Source organism: Sciurus vulgaris (genome assembly GCF_902686455.1).
Source record: "Sciurus vulgaris genome assembly, chromosome: 2".
In the NCBI taxonomy this organism is placed as follows: Eukaryota; Metazoa; Chordata; class Mammalia; order Rodentia; family Sciuridae; genus Sciurus; species Sciurus vulgaris.
The window spans coordinates 106832970-106851575 of NC_136462.1; the positions used below are offsets into that span (position 1 = coordinate 106832970).

The 18606-nt window shown below is 35.5% G+C and overlaps 1 protein-coding gene across 2 annotated transcripts in view; it reads left to right on the forward strand.

The window, feature by feature from the left end:
• MINDY2 (MINDY lysine 48 deubiquitinase 2) overlaps positions 1-18606 on the forward strand; it is an 80541-nt gene that overhangs the window by 36523 nt on the left and 25412 nt on the right. The window lies entirely within an intron of this gene.

Genomic DNA, 18606 nt, shown 5'->3' on the forward strand with positions numbered 1-18606 from the left:
TTAGAATCCAACTACAAAGTTAGACAAAGAGTCCACACAGGATTATCCTTCCTCCTCATACCTACCACAAATTCAGAGGTTTCCCCAGAGTGCCCTCAGGTTTAATACTTTTCTAGAAAGATTTCCAGAGTCCACTGAAACCTATTAAACTCACTGTTATAGGGAAAAGATAATAGGTTAGCCAAGAAAAGCGCTACATAGGGCAAAAACTAGGAAGATTCCAAATACAAAGCCTCTGTTGTCCTCAGGACATGTTATCTTCTTGAAATTGATATATGTCAATATACATGGAATGTTGCCAATCCTGGCCTTCAGTGTTAGACTTTTCTATTGAGATTTTATGGCATAGATATGATTGATTCATTGCCCATATGGTTGAATTTAGTCTCCAGTTCTTCCTTTCCAGTAGGCTGAACTGACACCATGTTGTTCATGGGGGCCTCATGAGTCATTTCATTAATATAAACTATAGGTGTGGTCCAAGGGACCCACCTCAAATTACAAAGATTCTCCTATTACTAAGGAAATTCCAAGGGTTTAGAGTTTGTCTCCAGGAGCCTGTACAAAGACCAGAACTCTCTTTGAGCAAGGCCACATTCTTTACTGTACGACTTTGAAAAGAGATTTTTTAATCACCCCAACATTTATTTTAAAACTTCTTTCATATTCCCATCACTCTGTTCATTTCCAAATATACAGTGACCCTTGAAATTTACTAGATTAGCATTCTAGATTTTGCCTCCGTGGCAAGTACATCAGGACCCTGACATGAAGTAGATGACACATCTAAGGATAATTGACAAAAGTTTAAAGAAGAGAATATTTATTTACAAAGTTATGGTCAAAGCTGGGGAAACAAGTGAGGGATAATGAAGCATTGTAGAGTTAACAACAGCCAAAAAATTATTGCTACTCTTAACTCTGAAGAGATAAGGAAAGGGTGTAGTTAGTAGAACCCAGCAAGATCAATTGCTGAACCATAAGCCTGGAGCTGTGGCCATTAGTAGAGGAATTCAGTTACTACCAAGCTATGGCCCAGCAGGGGAAGGCTGAAGGTAATATCTACTCTGACTCTCTCTGATTTCCTCCAGAATCTGTCATTGACCAAATTTATGTGATAACTGGAGAGTAAGAATTCCAGTTGGCTTTAGTCCATAGAGACTGACCTCTTGGCCTGAGGATGTAACTCATAGTAGAGCACTTACTAGCATATGTGAAGCCCTAGGTGCAATCCCCAGTACCGCAAAAAAAAAAAAAAAAAAAAAAAAGAAAAGAAAAGAAAAGAAAAAGAAAGAAAGAAAAGAAATAATTTCTTTATCATATTATATAACTAAATTTTCCTGTAGGCAGTCTTCTCTATTCATTCCTTTAATCTGTCTTCTGTCTACTCCTATACTATTTCACTATTATTATAACTTATTTACATATTTCTAAAATATAAGGTAAAAATGTCAAAATATTATTTACTTGTGAACTTTAAAGGAAAAAAAGGAGTCATCATCACATGAGACAGGGGTCTCACTGAGCTGCTTGAGTGTCCTGCTAAGTTGCTAAGGCTGGCCTTGAATTTGCAATCTTCTTGCCTCAGCCTCTCAAGTCACTGGGATTACAAGTGTGCACCACCTTGCCCCACTACCTTTTTATTATTACTATTATTAAACATTTAATTTTGAAGTAATTGTGGATTCACATGCAGTTGTAAGAAATAATGCAGAGCAATTCATTGAACATTTACCCAGTTTCCCCAAGGGTAACATCTTGCAGATGTCTACTTTGCAATTTAACTCCAGTAAAATATCAAAACCAGGAAAATGACATTAACAAAGTGAAATAGAACATTTTCCACCACCATATCTTGCCTATTGCCATTTTATAGCCACACCTATTTTTCTCCCACCTTCATCTTCTTCATTCCTGGCAACCACTAATCTGTTCTCCACTTCTATAACTTTGTTATTTCAAGAATAGTATACAAATAAAATAATATGGTATGTACTCTTTTATGATTGCCTGTTTTTCTTTTTTCTTTTTTGTCTTGTCTTATCTCTGGAGTGTCATCCAGGTTGTGGCACATACTAATATTTTGTTCCTTTTTATTACTGAATAGTATTCCATGTTGTGGTTTAAGCCACTTCAACCTGTCAAACTATTTACCTGTTTTCCTTTTCCTGGTATTAAGAATAAGGCTGCTATAAACATTTGTGTGCAAGTTTTTGTTTTAATTTCTCTGGATTAGACGCCTAGAAGCGCAATTACTGGGTCATATGGTAATGATTTGTGTGTGTGTGTGTGTGTGTGTGTGTGTGTGTGTGTGTGTGTGAGAGAGAGAGAGAGAGAGAGAGAGAGAGAATCTGCCAAACTATTTATCAGAATGCCTGTCCCAAAAGTTTACTTTCCCACTAATAACATCTGAGTGATCTACTTCCTCTGCATCCGTGTCAGCATTTGGCATTGTCACTATTTTTTATTTCAGACATTCTGTTATGTAATGATGTTTCACTACTTTTCAGTTGCCTGTCTTTAATCACTAATGATATTAAGCGTCTTTTCTTGTGTGCTTGTTTGCCATTTAGATCTCTTCAATAAAACATCTCTTCATTTATTTTTCCCATTTTCTAATTAGATTGATTCTTTTCAGTTGAGCTTTGAGATTTCTTTATGTATTCCAGACATTAATTCTTTGTCAGATGTGTGTTTAACAAACTCCCAGCCTAAAGCTTGTTCTTCCATAATCTCAGGAAGGTCTTCACAGAGCATAATTTTTTTAAATTTCAGTGAAGTTCAGTGTATTTATGTTTCTCTTTATGTCATGCTTTGGTATTAAGTGAGAAACTGCCTAACTTGAGGTCCTAAATATTCTCTCTCATATGCTTTTTATCCTAAATGTTTTATAGTTTTGTGTTTTACACTTAAGTCCATGATCCATTTTGAGTTGATTTTGTATGAGATATAAGACTTTGGTTTATTTTTTTTTACCTCTGGATGTCTACTTGCTCTAGCACCATTTGGTGTTCACCTACCACCTCAAACAATTTTAGAACACCTTTTTTTCAGTAGGGGTACTAGAGATTGAACTCAGGGGCACTGACCCACATCCCCAGCCCTATTTTGTATTTTATTTAGAGACAGAGTCTCACTGAGTTGCTTAGCACCCTGACTTTGCTGAAGCTGGCTTGGAACTTGGGATCCTCCTGTGTAAGCCTCTCCAGGATTATAGGCGTGCACCACCACACCTGGCTAGAACACTTTTATCACCCCCAAAAGAAGCCTTTTTCTGTTAGTAATCATTCGCCATTCCCCTCAATCTTCCCATTATATTTTCTGTCTAAAGATTTGGCTATTTCAAATATTTCATATAAATTAAAATATATAACATTTAGTCTTTTGACATCTTTCAATGTGACTGCACCTTTTTACACATTCACTAGCAGGTATGTGAGGGTTCTGTTTCCCACATCCTCATCAACACTTATCTCTCTTTTATTGTAGCCATCCTAGCAGGTGTAGAATCGTATCTCATTGTGGTTTTATTTGTGTTTCTCTTATATCCAATATATTGATACACATTTTTTCATGTGCTTCTTAGCCATTTGTACATCTTCTTTGGAGAAATATGTTTAGATCCTTTGCCTATTTTTAATTGTGCTATTAGTCTTTTTTGTTATTAAGTTATGAGTTCTTAATATATTTTCACTACAACTCCTTATCAGATATATATTTGGAAATATTTTCTGCCATTCTGTGGGCTGTCTTTTCATTTTCTTCATGGTATCCTTGGAAATACAAAAGGTTTTATTTTCATGAAGTTCAATTTATCAAGTTATTTCTTTTGTCGTATACTTTTGGTATCCTAAGGTGGTTTTGCCTAACTGAAAATCACAAAGGTTTACTCCTGTATTTTATTCTGAGAGAATTATAGTTTTATTGCTTACATTTAGGCATATGATCCATTTTGAATTAATTTTCATGTGTATCTTTAAAAATTTTTTTTGTACTTGTAGATAGACAAAATGCCTTTATTTATTTATTTATTTATTTATTTTTATGTGGTGCTAAGGATTGAACCCAGTGCCTCACACATGCTAGAGAAGTGCTCTGCCACTGAGCTAGAGCCCCAACCCCAATTCTTGTATATATCTTGAGGAAAGGGTCCAACTTTATTCTTTTGCATGTGTTTATCTAATTGCTGTAGTACAACCATTTGTTGAAAAGATTATTCTTTCTCTCTTGAATTGTCTTGGCACTCAGAATGATCTTTGCAAAATAATCTCTTCCCCGTATGTTCTTAGAAACTTCTAGTGTAACTAAAATAAGTTACAAAACTCTTTTTTTAAATTTTTTAAAATTATTTGATGGATCTTTATTTTATTCATTTATTGTTATATGTGGTTCTGAGAATTGAACCCAGTGCCTCACACATACAAGGCAAGTGCTCTACCACTGAGCTGCAACCTAAGCCCATAAAACTCTTTCTTTTTTAATTTATTTTTATTGTAAACAAATGGGATACATGTTGTTTCTCTTTGTACATGAAGTAAAAGCATACCATTTGTGTAATCATACATTTACATAGGGTAATGGTGTTTGATTCATTCTGTTATTTTTTCCTTCCCCCCACCCCTCCCACCTCTCTTTTCCCTCTATACAGTTCCACCTTCCTCCATTCTTGTCCCCCTCCCACATCCCATTATGTGTCAACATCCACTTATCAGTGAGATCATTCATCCTTTGGTTTTTTGAGATTGGCTTATCTCACTTAGCATGATATTCTCCAATTTCATCCATTTGCCTGCAATTGCCATAATTTTATTATTATTTATAGCTGAGTAGTTTTCCATTGTGTGTGGAGTGGGATAGCTGGGTCAAATGGTGGGTCCATTCCAAGCTTTCTGAGGAATCTCCATACTGCTTTCCAGAGTGGCTGCACTAATTTGCAGCCCCACCACCAATGTATGAATATACCTTTTTCCCCACACCCTCTCCAACACCTATTGTTGCTTGTATTCTTGATAATCGCCATTCTAATTGGGGTGAGATGGAATCTTAGTGTAGTTTTGATTTGCATTTCTCTTATTACTAGAGATGTTGAACATTTTTTCATATATCTGTTGATTGCTTGTAGATCTTCTTCTGTGAAGTGTCTGTTCATATCCTTAGCCCATTTGTTGATTGGATTATTTGTATTCTTGGTGTAGAGTTTTTTGAGTTCTTTATATATTCTGGAAATCAGTGCTCTATCTGAAGGATGAGTGGCAAAGATTTTCTCCCACTCTGTAGGTTCTCTTTTCACATTGCTGATAGTTTCCTTTGCTGAGAGGAAAGCTTTTTAGTTTGAATCTATCCCAGTTCTTGATTCTTGCCTTTATTTCTTGTGCTATGGGAGTCCTGTTAAGGAAGTCTGATCCTAAGCCAACATGTAGAAGATTTGTACCTACTTTTTCTTCTATAAGATGAAGGGTCTCTGGTCTGATTCCAAGGTCCTTGATCCATTTTGAGTTGAGTTTTGTGCAGGGTGAGATAGGGTTTTAGTTTCATTCTGATGCATATGGATTTCCAGTTTTCCCAGCACCATTTGTTGAAGAGGCTATCTTTTCTCCATTGCATATTTTTGGCACCTTTGTTTAGTATGAGAAAATTGTATTTATTTGGGTTTGTGTCCATGTCCTCTATTCTGTACCATTGATCCACCTATTTTGGTGCCAATACCATGCCGTTTTTGTCACTATTGCTTTGTAGTATAGTTGAAGTTCTGGTATTGCTATACCCCCTGTTTCATTTTTCCTGCTAAGGATTTCTTTAGCTATTCTGGGTTTCTTATTCTTCCAGATGAATTTCATGATTGCTTGCTCTATTTCTGTAAGGTACATCATTGGGATTTTAACTGGAATTGCATTTAATCTATATAGCACTTTTGGTAGTATGGCCATTTTGACAATATTAATTCTGCCTATCCAGGAACATGGGAGATCTTTCCATCTTCTAAGGTCTTCCTCAATTGCTTTCTTCAATATTTTGTAGTTTTCATTGTAGAGATCTTTTACCTCTTTGGTTAGATTGATTCCCAAGTATTTTATTTTTCTTGAGGCTATTGCAAATGGAATTGTTTTACTCATTTCCCTTTCAGATGTTTCATCGCTTGCATATAAAAATGCTTTAGATTTATGTGTGTTGATTTTATAGCCTGCTATTTTGCTGCATTCATTTATGAGGTCTAGAAATTTTCTGAAGGAGTTTTTTGGATCCTCTAAATATAGAATCATGTCAGCAGCAAATAGTGACAGCTTAAGTTCCTCTTTTCCTATTCGTGTCCCTTTAATTTCTTTAGTCTGCCTAATTGCTCTGGCTAGAGTTTTGAGGACAATGTTGAATAGAAGTGGTGAAAGAGGACATCCCTATCTTGTTCCCATTTTTAAAGGGAATGCTTTCAGTTTTTCTGCATTAAAAATGATGTTGGCCATGGGCTTAGCATAAATAGCCTTTACAATGTTCAGGTATGTTCCTACTATCCCTATTTTTTCTAGTGTTTTGAGCATTGAAGGGATGTTGTATTTTGTCAAACGCTTTTTCTGTGTCAATTGAAATAACCATATGATCCTTAAGTCTATTGACATGATGGATTACATTTATTGATTTACAGATGTTAAACCATCCTTTCATTCCAGGAATGAACCTCACTTGAACGTGGTGCACAATTTTCTTAATATGTTTTTGGATACGGTTTGCCAATATTTTGTTAAGGAACTTGCATCTATATTCATCAAGGATGTTGGTCTAAAATTTTCTTTCCTTGATGTGTCTTTGCCTGGTTTGGGTATGAGGGTGATATTAGCTTCATAGAATGAGTTTGGTAGGGTACCCTCCTTTCCTATTTCCTGGAATACTTTGAGAAGTATTGGAATGAGTTCTTCTTTGAACGTCTTGTAGAACTTAGCTGAGAATCCATCTGGTCCTGGGCTTTTCTTGGATTGTAGGTTTTTAATGGCTTCTTCTATTTCATTGCTCCACATTGATCTGTTTAAATTGTGTATGTCCTCCTGGTTCAGTTTGGGAGGAGCATATGTCTCTAGAAATTTGTCAATGTCTTCGGTAGTTTGTATTTTGTTGGAATACAGATTTTCAAAGTAGCTTCTCATTATGTTCTGTATCTCAGTGGTGTCTGTCGTGATATTTTCTTTTTCATCACGAATTTTAGTAATTTGAGTTTTCTCTCTCCTTCTCTTTGTTAGTGTGGCTACGGGTTTGTCTGTTTTGTTTACTTTCTCAAAGAACCAACATTTTGTTTTCTCAATTTTTTTTTGAATTGTTTCTTTTGCTTCAATTTCATTGATTTCAGCTCTGATTTTAATTATTTCCTGTCTTCTACTTTTGCTGTTATTCTGTTCTTCTTTTTCTAGGGCTTTGAGGTGTAATGTTAGGTCATTTAGTTGTTGACTTTTCATTCTTTTCTGGAATGCGCTCCATGCAATCAATTTTCCTTTTAGTACCGCTTTCATGGTGTCCCAGAGATTTTGATATGTTGTATCGTCGTTCTCATTGACCTCTAAGAATTTTTTTATCTCCTCCCTGATGTTTTTTGTTATCCATGTTTCATTCAATAGCATATATCCAGGTGTTGAAGTAATTTCTGTTTTTTATTTTGTCATTGATTTCTACTCTCAGTCCATTATGATCTGATAGAACACAAGGCAGTATCTGTATTTTTTTGCATTTCCTAGGGCTGTTTTGTGGCATAACATATGGTCTATTTTCAAGAAGGTTCCATGTGCTGCTGAGAAGAAAGTGAATTTGCTCGTTGATGGATGGAATATTCTGTATATGTCTATTAATGTAGGTTATTGATTGTGTTATTGAGTTTTATGGTTTCTTTGTTTGGTTTTTGTTTGGAAGATCTATCTAGTGGTGACAGCAGTGTGTTAAAGTCATCCAGATTATTGTGTTATGGTCTATTTGATTCCTGAAATTGAGAAGGATTTGTTTGATGTACAGGGATGCACCATTGTTTGGGGCATAAATATTTACTATCATTTTGTCTTCCTGATTTATGGTTCCCTTAAGCAGTATGAAATGTCCTTCTTTATCCCTTCTGACTAACTTTGGCTTGAAGTCCACATATCTGATATAAGGATGGAAACCCCTGCTTTTTTACTGAGTCCATGTGCATGGGAAGATTTTTTCCATCCTTTCACCTTTAGTCTGTGGATGTCTTTCTATGAGATGAGTCTCTTGCAGGCAGCATTTTGTTGGGTCTTTCTTTTTAATCCAATCTGCCAGTCTATGTCTTTTGATTGATGAGTTCAGGTCATTAACATTCAGGATTATTATTGAGATATGATTTGTATTCCCAGTCATTTGGGCTTATTTTTGGTTTTTAACTTGTCTTGGTTTCTCCTTTGAGTGGTTTTTCTGTAAGGTTGTTCCTCCCTTTGCTGACCTCCATTGTTGTTTTTCATTTCCTCCTCATGGAATATTTTGTTGAGAACATTCTGTAGCGCAGGCTTTCTATTTGTAAATTTTTTTAACTTTTGTTTATCATGGAAGGATTTTATTTCATCTTCAAATCTGAAGGTTAGTTTTGCTGGGTATAGGATTCTTGGTTGGCAACCATGTTCTTTCAGAGTTTGAAATATGTTGTTCCAGGCCCTTCCAGCTTTTAGAGTCTGGGCTGAGAAGTCTGCTGATATCCATATTGGTCTCCCCCTATATGTAATCTGATGCTTTCTCTCACAGCCTTCAAAATCCTATCTTTATTTTGAATGTTAGGCATTTTCATTATAATGTGCCTTGGTGTGTATCTTTTGTGATTTTGTGCCCTTGGTGTTGTGTAAGCCTCTTGTATTTGATTTTCCATTTCATTCTTCATGTTTGGGAAATTTTCTGATATTATTTCATTGAATAGGTTGTTCATTCCTTTGGTTTGTATCTCTGTGCCTTCCTCAATCCTGATAATTCTTAAATTTGGTCTTTTCATGATGTCCCATAGTTCTTCTAGATTCTGTTCATGATTTCATGCCATCTTCTCTGTTTGGGCAACTTTATTTTCAAGATTAAATATTTTGTCTTCATTATCTGAGGTTCTGTCTTCCAAGTAGTCTAGTTTTTTGGTGATGCTTTCCATTGAGTTTTTTATTTGGTTTATTGTTTCCTTCATTTCAAGGATCTCCATTTGGTTTTTCTTGAGAATCTCTATCTCTTTGTTGAAATGATCTTTGCTTCCTGCAGTTGCTCTTTCAACTGCTTATTGGTATTATCATTCATTGCCTGCATTTGCTCTCTTACTCATCCTTTGCTTCTTGAATCATCTTAGTTTTGTTTGTTTGTTATTTTCACAATCTCAGAGTGCTGGGGATTTGAACCTGGGCCGCCCGCATGAGAGGCAGCCACTGTATGAGATGGGCTATTCGGTCTGCACTTGAATCATCTTAATCATGTATAATCTGAATTCCTTTTCTGACATTTCTTCTAACATACTGTCATTGGATTCTATTAATATAGAATCTAGATTTGTTTGGATCATTTTCTTCCCTTGTTTTTTCATGTTGTTCATGTATCTTCCCCTCTAGCAGTGCAGATCTGGGGTATTGCAGATTTCCCCCTATAGGCTTATGGTGGCCCTGTAGGTTTCCAAAATCTTTTCAATATTAGCAGTGCCCAATTCAGACACTATGCAATCCTAGACCAAATAGCCCCTATGAGGACATTAACAATATTGTCATAATAAATAGAATGAGTTCAAATATTATCTTCAGTAAAACATACAGATTTGCAATAAGGTCTGCAGTTTCTAATGGAGGACAAAGGGGATGCAGAGGGATGTAGAATGTAGCTGTTAATTGGATAAGAACAGAATATACAGAAGTTCTAGATAATAGAAAGGGTGAGAGTGTAATCAAAAGAAATTGGATGTTAGCATGTGAAAAGGAAGAAAGAGACTCTGAGGGAACAGGTAAACAAAAGGAAAAGAGAGCAAAAAAGTAAAGAAATAAAAACTTAAAATTGTTCAATAAGAAGAAAAAAGAAAATCTACACTATAACAGTCATATAGTATTCAAACCTTCCAGTCTTCAGTAGCCTGATGCATGAGAGGTACCTGACAATGAGCTTCAAGTCTCCAGCAGGCATCTCAGGATGGGATTTGTCCCACCTAACCATCGGTGCTATGGCTTCCAGGATTATCCAAGATGACTGTTCTGGCTTCCAAATGTGTTGGAAAATGGGGAGCTGCAGCTCAGGGTGTGGACGTGGTCAGCAGAGGTCCTGGAGGTGGGGTGTGGTTGGTCTGGCAGGGGTCCTGGAGGTCAGGTGTGTTTGGTGTAGTTGCAATATCCTGGAGGCCGGCTGCAATCAGTTGGTCTGGGGTCCCGGTGATAAGGCACAGTCAGTTGGACTGGGGGTTCCTGGCCGCAGGGAGCAGTCAGTCGATGTGAGGGCCCTGGATGCAGGGAGTGATCCAGGCTGAGGGATCCTGGAGACGGGGCTCAGTCAGTTTGGCCTATGGGGCCTGGCTGTTGTCTCAAAATGGCGGCAGCCACATGTAATCAAACCTGCAGGTACCGTTAACAGTGAACTTCCAGGCAACAGCAGGCAGCTGGTGCTCCACTGGCGGTCGGCGATCAGTTTGCTGTCTGTTGTTGGATGATCTGGAGGTGAACTTCGTGTGGTGGGTTATCGATGGATAGGTGTAATACAGGTGATGGACAGGCAAGAGGCAGGCAGATGGCAGATGATAGGCGCCTCACAGTGGGCAGTCTGCACTCGAAAAAGGCGTCGATATGCTGGCAGACTGCAGGTGATCACAGTAGACAAACAGTGTAAACAGCAGGGGATCAATAAGCAGCATAAAACTGCCTTACCAAGAAACAGATATCCTCTGCTTGAAACTGGAGTTACAGAATGACAAGGAACGCAGCCTCCCTCTAGTCCGCCATCTTGGATCTCCCCCATAAAACTCTTAATTAGGATTTTTATCATGGGTTGCATGATCTAGATTCTTCCTGTGTATCCATCACCTCCTGTACTTCTCATACCTTCTTATGCATTCTAAGCAACATTATCTACTTTTCTTTCTCTCTCTGTCTTTCTCTTTTATTGTTATTGCTGTCATACTGGGAATTGAACCAAGGGGCATTCTACCACTGAGCTGTAACTGCAGCCCTTATTTTTATTTTTTGAGACAGAGTCTTGCTAAGGTGCCTAGGCTGACCTTGAACTTGTGATTCTCCTTCCATAACCTCCCAAGTAACGAATTATAGCTGTCCATCGAACGTCATTAGCTCCTTTATGCTCTTCAGACATGTCAAGCTCATTCTTGTCTTGGGGTTTTTGTGTTGACTGATTGCCCACTGTGGAATACTGGTCTCCTCCCTAACACATTATTTTCTCAGATCTTCGCATTTCTGATTCTTCATTTAGTTCTTCGGTCAAATACTATCTTATTAGAGAGACCTTCCTGACCACTTGTTAAAATTCATTACCCTCCCTATCCCCCATTCATTGTCTTTCACATAACCCTTTTTTATTTTCTTTACCATTTATTATTAATTAGAATCATTATTCCATTACCTGAGTAACTGTCATCTTCCACTATAATGTATGTTTTTTAAAGGCTGGGCTCTTTGTCTCAGTATTTAGAACCGTACCTAGCACATCATAGGTTCTCTCTTTCTTCTTTTGTTTTTGCAGTACTGAGAATTGAACCCAGGGGCTCTCTACCACTGAGCTACATTCCTAGCCCTTTTTACTTTTTTATTTTAATAGGACAGTCTTACTGAGTTGCCTAGGTCGGCCTCAAACTTGGAATCCTCTTGCCTCAGCTTCCCTAGTAGGAGGCATTATAGATGTGCACCACCACTCCTAGCTACGTAGTAGGTTCTCAGTAAATATTAACTGTTGGAGTGCAGCATGCCCTCATTAACTATAGATCATAATAGAGATCATAATAGTAAGAACATGGCATGCATTTTCCATGCCTGTCCATTCATAAAAGCATCTGGTATTCTGGGCAATTGAAGGATGGCTTACTCTAAGTAGGGCCTCTGTGTCCTTACTGGTACTCTGCCTCTGAAAAGATCACTGAAAAGTCTTAATATACCCAACCATGTATGCAAACCAAAGTGGGTCAAGATATATTCTGGCAGATGCAATGCCAGGTAGTTTTGATTCTTTAGGTGAATGTGGTGATAGCCTGAGGAAATTAAGCCTGAGTTCCTAAAAAGTGAACTCAGATCATCTCTTTGACTTTATAAATATCTGTATGTCGTCCAGTAAACAGGTGAGTCCATATGCTTAAAGAAAAAGTTCTCTAATGTGGAAAAACAATAATCAGGTTTACTGGTTTAGACAGCAGTTTTCAAACTCAGAATAGCCTCATGTCTGCTTTGTATTTTTTTTTGCTTACTTTCTTTGTACCAGAAGAATTCTGCTGCTGGAAGAAAAGAACAAGGCAAAAGTTTGAATTTCATAGGTCTGTACCAAATACATTTCAGAGCTGTTCTCAGTAGTCCAGTTCTATGTTTTGTAAATAACTGTCTTGCAAATAAATCCCCACATTTGTTGTTGGATGGTGGGCACCAAAATTTAGTCATTGCAAAGGTATTTCCTTCCCAATTATCAGTTGATAACTAATTCCTTAATAGCAACCCTGGAGGCCAGATGACAATAGAATGATACATTCAGTGTGCTGAAAGAAGAGAAATACTAACCTATAATTCTGTTCTCAGTAAAAGTATTACTTTTTACTGAGGCAAAATCATCTTTCAGATTAACTAAATTAAGATCATTTGCTGCCAGTAGACTTTAAATTTTAATTTTTTGCCATGCTGGAGATTAAACTCCCAGATCTTATGTACAGTAAGCAAGCATTCCACCACTGAGCTACATCCCTAGCCATAGGCCATTAGTAAATATTTTGGTCAGAAGGAAAATGATCCCTGATTGAAAGAAAAGTTGAATGGAGAGCATATAATATAAGTACATATATAAATCTAAATGTACAAAAAATAACTCTGTGTGTGTGTGTGTGTGTGTGTGTGTGTGTGTGTGTGTGTGTGTTGGGGATTGAACCCAGGGGTGCTTTACCACTGAACTATATCCCCAATCTTTTTTTATTTGATTTGATTTTTTTGAGACAGTCTTACTAAATTGCTGAGGCTGGGCTGGGGCTGTAGCTCAGTGGCAGAACACTTGCCTAGCATGTGTGAGGCACTGGTTTTGATCTTCAGCACCACATAAAAATAAATAAAATAAAGGTATTGTGTCCATTTGCAACTAAATTTTTTTTTTTTTTTTTAATTCTGAGGCTGTCCTCAAACTTGCAATAATACTCCTGCCTTAACTTCCCAAATTGCTGGAATTTCAGGAGTGGGCCACTGCTCCTTGCCACAAGTAACATCTTTTGGATTTAAAAATTCATGCTAGAATTTGCAAAAATAATAACAAATTTGAAGAAGGATTAAATGGAATTAAAGTATTTCAAAGGCCTAGAATGAATTAATGAATTATTAAAGAAGAAAATAATTTAAAAAAAAAATTTTTTTTGAGATAGGATCACACTATGTTGCCCAGTCTGATCTCGAATTCAACTTCCCAAGCAACTGAAATATGGGTACATGCTACTGTGCCTGGCCTAAAATTGATTTTTTATTTTGATATGGTAGGAGTAGATGTTTTATGGTTTCTGTAGCATCCAGTATGGTAGCCATTTATATCTAGTTAAATTTAATTTAAAAATTTAGTTTCTGAGTTGTACTAACTACATTTTAGTTTCTCAGTAGACTCATGAGCCAGAGATATAACTCAATGGTAGAGCATTTGCCTAACATGAGCAAGACACTTCAGTACCACAAGAAAAATAATCAATAGCCATATGTGACCAATAGATATTCTATTGGGTAACATAGATTTGGAAAATTTCCATCATTGTAGAAAGTACTATTGGATAGTGCATTCTAGAGTAACCATGAAAACCATAGAAAACATGTGGGTAACTTTTAGATTAGTAGAAAAGAGGAATTAGTCTAAAAAGAAGGAAAAAAGGAGAGATAAAGTAATATTGAACTGATAGGACAGAGAGAATGGTATATTTAACCAATTTAAATATATGAATAATTATTCATGGCAAAGAAATGGAAATAACCTAAGTATCCATCTACTGATGGTGGGTAAAGAAAATGTAGTGCACATATATAATGGAATGCTACTCAGACATAAAAAAGAATGAAACCCTGTCTTTTGGGACAAAATGGATAAAAATAAGTTAAATAAATCAAGCAGAGAAAAATAAGTACCATATAATCTCACACGTGGAATTTTAAAAAGTTGATCTCATAGAATTTAAGAGTATAATGGTGGTTACCAGAGACTTGGGACAGTAAGGGAGGATATGTACTAAGTTACAGTTAGATAGAAGCAAAAAAATGTTGTGTGATGTTGCACAGTGTAGATAACAATAATGTACTTTACATTTCAAAAATCTAGAATAGATTTTGAAAGTTTCCAAAAATAAATGATAGTTTGAGGAGATACATCTGTTTAACCTACTTTAAATGTTATGCATGTATGAAACATTACATGGTACCCCATTAATAATGTAGTTTTATGTTTCTATGTATCAGTTAATAAAATTACTACTACTACTACTACTACTACTCTATTATTATTATTATTATTATTGATACTGGGAATTATACCCAGGGTACCCACTGAGTTACATCCTCAGCCCTTTTTATTTATTTATTTATTTTTATTTTGAGACAGGGTCTCACCAGGTCACACAGACTAGCCTCAAAGGTGTGATATTCCTGTCTCATCCTTCTGAGTAGCTGGGATTATAGGTATGCACCACTACACCAGGCAATAACATTATTCTAGAAGAAAAATATGAATAATTATAGTAAGTTTAAATAGGAGTAAATACTCTAATTTTAAAAAGTATTCTGCAAAACTACACTGAGATTTCATCTCATACCAGTCAGAATGGCAGTCATCAAGAATACAAATAAAAATAAATGTTTTTACACTCTTGGTGGGATTGTAAATTAGTACAATTACTGTGGGAATCAGTATAGAGGTACCTTAAAGACTAGGCATGGAACTACCATATTACCCAGCTATATCATGCCTCAGTATTTTTCCTTAAGAATTAAAGTCATCATACTACTGTGATACATGCATATCCATGTTTGTAGCAGCACAATTCACAATCGCCAAACTGTGGAACCAGCCTAGGTATCCATCAACATTTGAATGGATAAAGAAAATGTGGCATATATACACAATGGAATCTTATACAGCCATAAAGAAAAATAAAATAATGTTATTTGCAGAAATATGCATCAAACTAGAGACCATCATGTTAAGCAAAATGAGTCAAACTCAGAAGGTCAAGGGTCATGTGTTTTCATATGCTGAATCTAGAAAGCAAAAGGAAAAGAAAGGTGGGGGCGAGTATCTTAAAAATCAAAGGAAAATCAGTAGAGGAAAGAGGGACCAAGGGGTGGGAGGTGGGGAGAGAGAGGAGAGTGCTAGGAGTGATATTGGCCAAATTATGTTGTTATATTGTGGGCATGTCTGATACGTGACAACAAATTACTCATTATATAACTATAATACACCTATAAAAATGTGGGGGGAAATCACTGAAATAAAAAAAGGGGGAAAAAAAGTGCTGGGTTCTGGGCTGGAGATGTAGCTCAGTGGTAAAGCACTTGCCTAGCATCCTCAGTGCCACAAAAAGGAAGGAAAGAAAGAAAGAAAATTATTCTGAGGCTAGATTAAAGTAGTTTTTTTTTTTTTTTTTTTTTTGCTGTTTACAAGACTTATATAAACAATATGATTATATAGAAAGATTACAAGGAGAAAGAGATGCTATATAATTACTAGTCAAAAGAAAGTTGGTGTACCTATATTAATATTGGAAAGAATAGAAAAATCAAAAAACATTACTAATGATAGAATTTTAATTTACCAGCAAGATAAAAATCACTTTAAATTTTTATGCTCTAGAAGATACCTGGAAAGTAGATCTGCCACAACAAATAGAGATTTTTTTTTTTATAGTGAAAGGCAAAATTAGTGTGCATCTGATAATAAGTGCATAAACAAAATTTGACAGATTGTCATAGTGAAAGATTTTAATTACTTATCTATAATTAATAGAAACAGAAAATAAAATCTAATGAATTCACATTCTTTAACAATCCTATTTTTTATTTTTTAACAATTTCAGATTTATAGGAAAGTTGGAAAGATATTAGAATTCCTTAATGTTTACTATCTTATGACCATGGTATGTGTAAATTTTGTATTGGTACATTATTATTAACTAAATTATAATCTTCATTCAGATTTTACTTATTTTTCCACTAATTTTTTTGTCAATGTTGTCCCAGAATCCAGGTTATCACATTGCATATAATCATCCTATCTTCCTAATCTTCTCTGGTGGATGACATTTTCTTTCTCTGACTGACCCCAGTGCAGTTTTTCTTGGGTCAAGAAAATCATAATGTAACTTAGAATATATTTTCAAATAGTAACTAAATCCATATCAAAACTTGTGAGATATAACTAGAACAATTTTTAGAGACATTTTTCAACCTTAAGTTTTTATATTAAAGGAAAAAACTGAAAATGTATGAGCTGTATATGTCCATCTTAAAAAAGATCAGAAAGTATTAAAATAGGAAGTAAATATAAAGAAGATGAGCAAAGCTAAAATTCTTTGAAAAGAATTAAATGATAATCAGAAAATGAAAAATTTAAACCATTTTTTTATATAGCATAGGTTCCTAGGAATAAATGTGACAAAAAGATACACAAAACATCTATGGGAATAATTTTTTTTTTTTAAGTTTTATTTATTTACTTTTAAGAGACAGGACCTTACTGTGTTGCCCAGACTGACCCTGAACTCCTGGGCTCAAGCCATCCTTCCTCCTCAGGCCCCAAGTAGCTGGGACTACAGGTACAGGCTCTCACACCTGGCTTTGGGAAAAATTTTTATATTTGAAAGAAATTAGAGACCCATAAACAATGTAGAGATATGGTGTTCTTAAATTTCAAGATTGGAATTATAAGGATTCCAGTTCTCCCAAAAGTAGATTATAGTTTTTAATACATCAAACAAAATGCCAGCAAATTTGGGGTGGGGGGTAGGGGCAGGAAGTTGTGGAATGTGACAAGTGTTTTTCATAACTTACATGGAAGTACAAAGAGCTAGTAATTAACATCAAGATATTCTTGAAGTAGAACAAGTTGGGAGGACATGCTTTTCCAGATATGAAATATCTAATACTTATAATTAAGAATTAGACCAGTGATAGAATAGAGTCACCCCACCCCCCAAAAAACATGCATATGTAGACAGAAAAAGGGCATTGTAGAGCAATAGGGAAAAGCAATTCTTTCAATAAAAGGTACGAAGACAATTTGATAGCCATAGTGGAAAAATGAAATTGTTTTTCCCAATTCACACAACGACATTCTGTTCCATGTGCTTTAAACTGTAAAAAATAAAACTGTAAATGTTTGAGACTTAACAATAGGGAAGAATTTCTAAACCATACAAATCCATTTACTATAGAGAGAAGCATTAGTAAACATGACTACCTTAAAATTGAGAATTTGTGTTCATCTAAAGTCATCTAAAAAGGATGTGAAAGCAAGCCACAGAGTATGCAATTACAACTTAAAGAAGATTAATATCTAGAAGCTATAAAGAACTCCCAGAATAATTTTTTAAAAGATAGACAACTCAATAAAGAAGTTCAAATTACTTAAAAAAACATTTCACAAAAATGGATATCCAAATGGCCAGTGAACTTACAAATTTGTCATGAAGGTAATACAAACTAAAATCAAAATGAGATACCACTATACCCTTGTCAACCTGGCCATGTGAAAGTCTAACAATATTGAATGTTAGAGAAGATGTTCAGCATAGTGAATTCTCAGTTCCTGCTAATAAGAATGGAAATTAGCTATCTACTTTAGGAAACAGTTTGAAAGGCAGGTACCCTGGAAAAACTCAGTGTGTGAAACAGGATAAATGTACAAGAATGTTCATAGAAATATTGTTTGCCATAGCCCCAAACTGGAAACAACTCAAATAACCCCCAAAGATGAAATGATTGTGGTATATTCATACTTTGGAATATTGTACTATAATGAAAATGAACAAACAGCAGTTATTTATTATACACAACTACCTAGCAAATTGTATATGTTTATTTGGTCTATTGTTTGTTTTTCACTCTAGAATGTAAGCTTTATGAAAACACTTAGACTGTTGTGTTCACTGCTATGTCCACAGCTTCTCTAACAGCACCTATTACATAGTGGTACGTAATAGGCACTCAAATAAATTAATGAAATATGAACGTAGATATTCTGCCTATGGAAATTTGAAATTTTGTATTATTTGTTGCTAGTCTGTTTTAAATATATTTGGTGTTTTTATTTATCTTATTCTAGTTAGGCTTTTGTGATTTTTTTTTTTTTTTTTTTGTACTGGGGATTAAACCCAGGGGCTCTTAACCACTGAGCCACTCTAGGCATATTTTTATAAAAAATAGAAGTCATAGATTTGTTTTTGTGTGTGCTTTATGAAGA